We start from the raw sequence: 9,304 nt of genomic DNA, 5'->3' as shown, positions 1-9,304 counted from the left end.
CCTTCTCCATTCCTGCCATTATTGAAAGAGATTGTGATACCTCACATCTCAAAATAGGGCTACTTAATGTTCGATCCCTCACTTCCAAGGCAGTTATGGTCAATGAACTAATCACTGATCATAATCTTGATGTGATTGGCCTGACTGAAACCTCCTGGTTACACTAGTGACCATATCCCACCTGTGCATCCCGCAAAAGCAGAGGTGTTGCTAACATTTACGATAGCACATTTCAATTTACAAAAAAACCCCAACGTTTTCATCTTTTGAGCTTCTAGTCATGAAATCTATGCAGCCTACTCAATCACTTTTTATAGCTACTGTTTACAGGCCTCCTGGGCCATATACAGCGTTCCTCACTGAGTTCCCTGAATTCTTATCGGACCTTGTAGTCACAGCAGATAATACTCACATTTTTGGTGACTTCAATATTCACATGGAAAAGTCCACGGACCCACTCCAAAAGGCTTTCGGAGCCATCATCGACTCAGTGGGTTTTGTCCAACATGTCTCCGGACCTACTCACTGCCACAGTCATACTCTGGACCTAGTTTTGTCACATGGAATAAATGTGGTGGATCTTATTGTTTTTCCTCATAATCCTGGACTATCGGACCACCATTTTATTACGTTTGCAATCACAACAAATAATCTGCTCAGACCCCAACCAAGGATCATCAAAAGTCGTGCTATAAATTCTCAGACAACCCAAAGATTCCTTGATGCCCTTCCAGACTCCCTCTGCCTACCCAAGGACGTCCGAGGATAAAAATCAGTTAACCACCTAACTGAGGAACTCAATTTAACCTTGCGCAGTACCCTAGATACAGTCACACCCCTAAAAACTAAAAGCATTTGTCATAAGAAACTAGCTCCCTGGTATACAGAAAATACCCAAGCTCTGAAGCAAACTTCCAGAAAATTGGAACGGAGATGGCACCATACCAAACTGGAAATCTTCCGACTAGCTTGGAAAGACAGTACCGTGCAGTATTGAATAGCCCTCACTGCTGCTCGATCATCCTATTTTTCCAACTTAATTGAGGAAAATAAGAACAATCCCAAATTTATTTTTGATACTGTCGCAAAGCTAACTAAAAAGCAGCATTCCCCAAGAGAGGATGGCTTTCACTTCAGCAGTAATAAATTCACAAACTTCTTTGAGGAAAAGATCATGATCATTAGAAAGCAAATTACGGACTCTTTAAATCTGCGTATTCCTCCAAAGCTCAGTTGTCCTGAGTCTGCACAACTCTGCCAGGACCTAGGATCAAGGGAGACACTCAAGTGTTTTAGTACTATATCTCTTGACACAATGATGAAAATAATCATGGTCTCTAAACCTTGAAGCTGCATACTGCACCCTATTCCAACTAAACTACTGAAAGAGCTGCTTCCTGTGCTTGGCCCTCCTATGTTGAACATAATAAACGTCTCTCTATCCACCGGATGTGTACCAAACTCACTAAAAGTGGCAGTAATAAAGCCTCTCTTGAAAAAAACAAACCTTGACCCAGAAAATATATTCTGGGTCAAACATTTTAGAAAAAGCTGTTGCGTAGCAACTCACTGCATTCCTGAAGACAAACAGTGTATACGAAATGCTTCAGTCTGGTTTTAGACCCCGTCATAGCACCGAGACTGCACTTGTGAAGGTGGTAAATTACCTTTTAATGATGTCAGACCGAGACTCTGCATCTGTCCTCGTGCTCCTAGACCTTAGTGCTGCTTTTGATACCATCGATCACCACATTCTTTTGGAGAGATTGGAAACCCAAATTGGTCTACACAGACAAGTTCTGGCCTGGTTTAGATCTTATCTGTCAGAAAGATATCAGTTTGTCTCTGTGGATGGTTTGTCCTCTGACAAATCAACTGTACATTTCAGTGTTCTTTAAGGTTTTGTTTTAGGACCACTATTGTTTTCACTATATATTTTACCTCTTGGGGATGTCATTCGAAAACATAAAAAACATTTCACTGCTACGCGGATGACACACAGCTGTACATTTCGATGAAACATGGTGAAGCCCCAAAATTTCCCTCGCTAGAAGCCTGTGTTTCAGACATAAGGAAGTGGATGGCTGCAAACTTTCTACTTTTAAACTCGGATAAAACAGAGATGCTTGTTCTAGGTCCCATGAAACAAAGAGATCTTCTGTTGAATCTGACAATTAATCTTGATGGTTGTACAGTCATCTCAAATAAAACTGTGAAGGACCTCGGCATTACTCTGGACCCTGATCTCTCTTTTGATGAACATATCAAGACTGTTTCAAGGACAGCTTTTTTCCAGCTACGTAACATTGCAAAAATCTGACGTTTTCTGTCCAAAAATGATGCAGAAAAATTAATCCATGCTTTTGTCACTTCTAGGTTAGAATACTGCAAATGCTCTACTTTCCGGCTACCCGGATAAAGCACTAAAATAAACTCCAGTTAGTGCTAAATACGGCTGCTAGAATCCTGACTAGAACCCAAAAAATTGATCATATTACTCCAGTGCTAGCCTCTCTAGACTGGCTTCCTGTTAAGGCAAGGGCTGATTTCAAGGTTTTACTGCTAACCTACAAAGCATTACATGGGCTTGCTCCTACCTATCTTTCCGATTTGGTCCTGCCATACATACCTACACGTACGCTACGGTCACAAGACGCAGGCATCCTAATTGTCCCTAGACTTTCTAAGCAAACAGCTGGAGGCAGGGCTTTCTCCTACAGAGCTCAATTTTTATGGAATGGTCTGCCTACCCATGTGAGAGACGCAGACTCGGTCTCAACCTTTAAGTCTTTATTGAAGACTCATCTCTTCAGTAGGTCCTATGATTGAGTGTAGTCTGGCCCATGAGAGTGAAGGTCAACGGAAAGGCACTAGAGCAACGAACCGCCCTTGCTGTCTCTGCCTGGCTGGTTCCCCTCTCTCCACTGGGATTCTCTGCCTCTAACCCTATTACAGGGGCTGAGTCACTGGCTTACTGGTGCTCTTCCATGCCGTCGCTAGGAGGGGTGACTCAGGATGGTAAGTTGGTGGTTCTCCTGTCTTATCCGGTGTGTGAATTTAAGTATGCTCTCTCAAATTCTCTCTTTCTTTCTCTCTCTCGGAGGACCTGAGCCCTAGGACCATGTCTCAGGAATATCTGGCATGATGACTCCTTGCTGTCCCCAGTCCACCTGGCCTGCTGCTGCTCCAGTTTCAACTGTTCTGCCTGTGGCTATGGAACCCTGACCTGTTCACCGGACGTGCTACCTGTCCCAGACCTGCTGTTTTCAACTCTCTAGAGAGCAGGAGCGGTAGAGAAACTCTCAATGATCGGCTATGAAAAGCCAACTGACATTTACTCCTGAGGTGCTGATCATCGACAGGATGATCACATCAGTGACTCAACTCACTCAAGTGACGCACCCCTCCTAGGGACGGCATGGAAGAGGACTAGTAAGCCAGTGACTCAGGTAAGAGGCTGAGAATTCCAGTGGCAGGAGGGGAACTGACCAGGCAGAGAAAGCAAGGGTGATTCGTTGCTCCAGTGCCTTTCGATTCACCTTCGCACCCCTGGGCCATACTACACTCAATCATAGAACCTACTGGAGTGATGAGTCTTTAATAAAGACTTAAAGGTCGAGACAGAGTCTGCGTCTCTCACATGGATAGGCAGACCATTCCATATCAATTGAGCTCTATAGGAGAAAGCCATGCCTCTAGCTGTTTGCTTTGAAATTCTAGGGACAGTAAGGAGGCCTGTGTCTTGTGACCATAGAGTACATGTAGGTATGTATGGCAGGACCAAAATTAAGAGATAGGTAGGAGCAAGGCCATGTATGGCTTTGTAGGTTAGCAGTAAAACCTTGAAATCAGCCCTAGCCTTTACAGGAAGCCAGTGTAGAGAGGCTAGCACTGGAGTAATATGATCAAATATTTGGGTTATTTTCAAGATTCTACCAGCCATGTTTAGCACTAACTGAAGTTAATTAGTGCTTTATCCGGGTAGCCAGAAAGTATAGCATTGCAATCTAGAAGTGACAAAAGCATGGATTAGCTTTTCTGCATCATTTTTGGACAAAAAGTTACAGATTTTTGCAATGTTACAAAGATGGAAAAAAGCTGTCCTTGAAATATTCTTGATATGTTTGTAAAAAGAGAGATCAGGATCCAGAGTAACGCTAAGGTTATTTGTGACGACTGTACAACCATCAAGGTGAATTGTCAGATCCAACAGAAGATCTCTTTATTTCTTGGGACCTAGAACTAGCATCTCTGTTTTTTCCAAGATTAAAAGTAAAACATTTGCCTCCATCCACTTCCTTATGTCTGAAATACAGGCTTCCAGGGAGGGCAATTTTGGTGCTTCACCATGTTTCATTGAAAGGTACAGCTGTGTATCGTCCACACGCTCAAGGTCCTAAACGACATCGTAACCGTCATCGATAAGAAACAATACTGTGCTGCCGTATTCATTGACCTGGCCAAAGCTTTTGACTCTGTTAATCACCACATCCTCATCGGCAGACTCAGTAGCCTTGGTTTCTCAAACGATTGCGTCGCCTGGTTCACCAACTACTTCTCTGATAGAGTTCAGTGTGTCAAATCGGAGGGTCTGCTGTCCGGACCTCTGGCAGTCTCTATGGGGGTACCACAGGGTTCAATTCTTGGGCCAACTCTTTTCTCTGTATACATCAATGATGTCGCTCTTGCTGCTGGTGAATCTCTGATCCACCTCTACACAGACGACACCATTCTGTATACTTCTGGCCCTTCTTTGGACACTGTGTTAACAACCCTCCAGACGAGCTTCAATGCCATACAACTCTCCTTCCGTGGTCTCCAACTGCTCCTAAATACAAGTAAAACTAAATGCATGCTCTTCAACCGATCGCTGCCTGCACCTGCCCGCCTGTCCAGCATCACTTCTCTGGACGGTTCTGACTTAGAATTTGTGGACAACTACAAATACCTAGGTGTCTGGTTAGACTGTAAACTCTCCTTCCAGACTCATATCAATCATCTCCAATCCAAAGTTAAATCTAGAATTGGCTTCCTATTTCGCAACAAAGCATCCTTCACTCATGCTGCCAAACATACCCTCGTAAAACTGACCATCCTACCAATCCTCAACTTCGGCGATGTAATTTACAAAATAGCCTCCAATACCCTACTCAACAAGCTGGATTCAGTCTATCACAGTGCCATCCGTTTTGTCACCAAAGCCCCATATACTACCCACCACTGCGACCTGTACGCTCTCGTTGGCTGGCCTTCGCTTCATAATCGTCGCCAAACACATTGGCTCCAGGTCATCTACAAGACCCTGCTAGGTAAAGTCCCCCCTTATCTCCACTCACTGGTCACCATAGCAGCACCCACCTGTAGCACGCGCTCCAGCAGGTATATCTCTCTGGTCACCCCTAAAGCCAACTCCTCCTTTGGTCGTCTCTCCTTCCAGTTCTCTGCTGCCAATGACTGGAACGAACTACAAAAATCTCTGAAACTGGAAACACTTATCTCCCTCACTAGCTTTAAGCACCAGCTATCAGAGCAGCTCCCAGATCACTGCACCTGTACATAGCCCATCTATAATGTAGCCCAAACTACTACCTCTTCCCCTACTGTATTTATTTATTTTATTTATTATTTTGCTCCTTTGCACCATATTATTTATATTTTAACTTTGAACTTTCTTCAAATTATAAATCTACCATTCCAGTGTTTTACTTGCTATACTTTATTTACTTTGCCACCATGGCCTTTTTTTGCCTTTACCTCCCTTATCTCACCTCATTTGCTCACATTTTATATAGTCTTATTTTTGTCTACTGTATCATTGATTGTATGTTGTTTTACTCCATGTGTAACTCTGTGTTTTTGTATGTTGTCGAACTGCTTTGCTTTATCTTGGCCAGGTCGCAATTGTAAATGAGAACTTGTTCTCAACTTGCCTACCTGGTTAAATAAAGGTGAAATAAAAAATAAATGAATAAAAATAGGTCTGATGCTTTTAAAAGGTAATTTTCCACCTTCATGAGTGCAGTCTCAGTGCTATGATGGGGTCGAAAATCAGACTGAAGCATTTCGTGTACATTGTTTGTCTTCAGGAAGGCTGTGAGTTGCTGCGCAACAGCTTTTTCTAAACTCTTTGAGAGGAATGGGAGATTCGATATCGGCCGCTAGTTTTTAAAAAACTTTTCCGGTGTTAAGGTTTGGCTCTTTCAAGAGAAGCTTTATTACTGCTACTTTTAGTGAGTTTGGTACACATCTGGTAGATAGGGAGCCGTTTATTATGCTCAACATAATAGGGCCAAGCAACAGAGCCCAGCACAGGAAGCAGCTCTTCCAGTAGTTTAGTTGCAGCTTGAAGGGTTAGAGGCCATGTATGTGTCAACCAACAGACTAATTTAACGACAACAACATTCTCAGTAACAGTTACAGAAACGTTTTACTTTTTACTTTTTGCATGTGGTTGTTTATATACCTTCATTGATTGCACTAACTGAAGTCGCTCTGGATATAAGCATCTGTTAAATGACAAATGTAAATTTAACGGTTGCAAAGCATGCTGGGTATTATTCTAACTTTAAAAAAATGATTCAGCGCTGCAGACTTTTACATCCTCAACAACATTAGGACCCATGGCGACCATTTCACCATTCCAACCAATATCAGCTTCCTTCATTTTCAAAACTACACTGCAACCAACAGCATTTTCTCTAAGCCAACAATCTCCTACATATTCCACAACATCATCACAAACTTCAACCATTGTGAAATCAACAAATTCAGCCTCTCAGCCAGAATTAGTAGAAAAACAAACTGTGGCCACACATAATTTCTCAGGCTCCCAAATCCCCCAAATCCTCCCCAGCTGCACCACTTACAACCAACATCAAACCTGGTTCAGAAGACCCAGAAGGCCCATTACCCAGATGAAACACACACCCAAACTGGCTGTTGTTAGGCCCATTTACTTTGCTAATCCAACTGTTGTTTGTAGTAGGTTCAGACCCCAGTTACTCGTGCGTAAATGGAACTTCATATCCTTTTTGTGCACTTTTCTCTGTATGCGTATTCTGAACATGAATTGAAGCATGGGGAAATTGCTCGTGCCAACAAGGAACTTGTTGTGGTGGAGGTGTGTCTATGAATACACTGTATTCTGACCTTGATTTAATTCCCTAATAATTACACCACCTTTATGCATGAGGAAATAATCTCAAGAGAACCTGTCTGTTCCAAATTGAAAAAGCATCTACTATTAAGTAGATTTTCTGATAGAAATAACAGCATACTCTGTGTACTGTAATTTATAGATTGATAATCGCTATTGATAAGAGTTATGTAAATTAGTCATCCGTTTGGAGAAGGGGATTGTAAATATACATAGCAATTGGTTTAGAAGATATCTCCTTATGATGCCAGGAGACGAATGTGAAACCAGTCATATAGAAGCAAACTGAAAATCAAATCAACATGACATGTATTGCGGCCGTTTTCCACAGTGAATTAGGCTATAAATAGTTGTGCTGTTATTCAGAATTTTAATTGTATGCCCTCGTAATTTGCAGGGATGAAATCTGGAGACCCACACTATAAGCTTCTGTGAGACCGAATCTGCCGAGTTTATTTATGTGCTTTAGAATGTTTTAATTATATGCCTGGGCTTTTCTCCGTATTATTTTACAATTTGTATCATATTAAATATCAGCCACTATCGGTAGCCACCATCAGTAATACCTACTTAGATTTATGACTGTCACTTTACTGTTTGTAGCCTACATTTTTCTTCATTCCATTCTGTTTACCTTTCTCTCCTCTGGCACTTCTGTCTAGTTGTTCCTGAGGGTCGCGAGCATTAGTGGATTATATTAGGCTAATGTTGTGCGATAATTTGGGACATGTAGCCTATTTGAATCATTATGGAACACAGACCACACCTAGCAGTTTATCCTGTTATGGATAGGGGGCAGTATTTTCACGGCCAGATAAAAAACGTACCCGATTTAATCTGATTATTACTCCTGCCCAGAAACTAGAATATGCATATAATTATTAGCTTTGGATAGAAAACACTCCAAAGTTTCTAAAACTGTTTGAATGGTGTCTGTGAGTATAACAGTCTGTGAGTATAACAATCTTCTCAGGCCAAAACCTGAGAAGATTCCTTACAGGAAGTGCGCTCTCTGACCATTTCTTGGCCTTCTACACTCTCTTTATTGAAAACTGAGGATCTCTGCTGTAACGTGACACTTCCTACGGCTCCCATAGGCTCTCAGAAGGCGGCAAACCGCTGAATGATGTCTTTGCAGGCCCTGGCTGAAAAACAGTAGCGCATTTAGATAGTGGTCGATCTGAGAACCATGAGGCGCGTGCACGAGGCGACACCATGTTTTTATTCTTTCGTCTTTGACCGAAAACAAAGACTCCCGGTCGGAATATTATCGCTTTTTTATGAGAAAAATGGCATAAAAATTGATTTTAAACAGGAGTTGACATGCTTCGAAGTACGGTAATGGAATATTTAGAATTTTTGTGTCACGAAATGCGTCGGGAGCGTAACCCTTCGTCACCCTTCAGATAGTGTCTTGAACGCACAACAAAACGCCGCTATTTGGATATAACTATGGATTATTTGGAACCAAACCAACATTTGTTATTGAAGTAGAAGTCCCGGGAGTGCATTCTGACAAAGAACAGCAAAGGTAATCGAATTTTTCTTATAGTAAATCTGAGTTTGGTGAGGGTCAAACTTGGTGGGTGTCAAAATAGCTAGCCTGTGATGGCGAGCTATCTACTCAGAATATTGCAAAATGTGCTTTCACCGAAAATCTATTTTAAAATCGGACACCTCGATTGCATAAAGGAGTTCTGTATCTATAATTCATAAAATAATTGTTATGTTTTTTGTGAACGTTTATCTTGAGTAATTTAGTAAATTCACCGGAAGTGTTCGGTGGGAATGCTAGTTCTGAACGTCACATGCTAATGTAAAAAGCTGGTTTTTGATATAAATATGAACTTGATTGAACAAAACATGCATGTATTGTATAACATAATGTCCTAGGTGTGTCATCTGATGAAGATTATCAAAGGTTAGTGCTGCATTTAGCTGTGGTTTTGTTTTTTGTGACATTATATGCTAGGTTGAAAAATGGGTGTCTGATTATTTCTGGCTGGGTACTCTGCTGACACAATCTAATGTTTTGCTTTCGCTGTAAAGCCTTTTTGAAATCGGACAGTGTGGTTAGATAAAGGAGAGTCTTGTCTTTAAATAGCTGTAAAATAGTCATATGTTTGAAAAATTGAAGTTTTGGGATTT

Source organism: Salmo salar, chromosome 07 (genome assembly GCF_965601325.2).
Source record: "Salmo salar chromosome 07, fSalSal1, whole genome shotgun sequence".
NCBI classification, from domain to species: Eukaryota; Metazoa; Chordata; class Actinopteri; order Salmoniformes; family Salmonidae; genus Salmo; species Salmo salar.
This window is presented reverse-complemented; position numbering follows the sequence as displayed.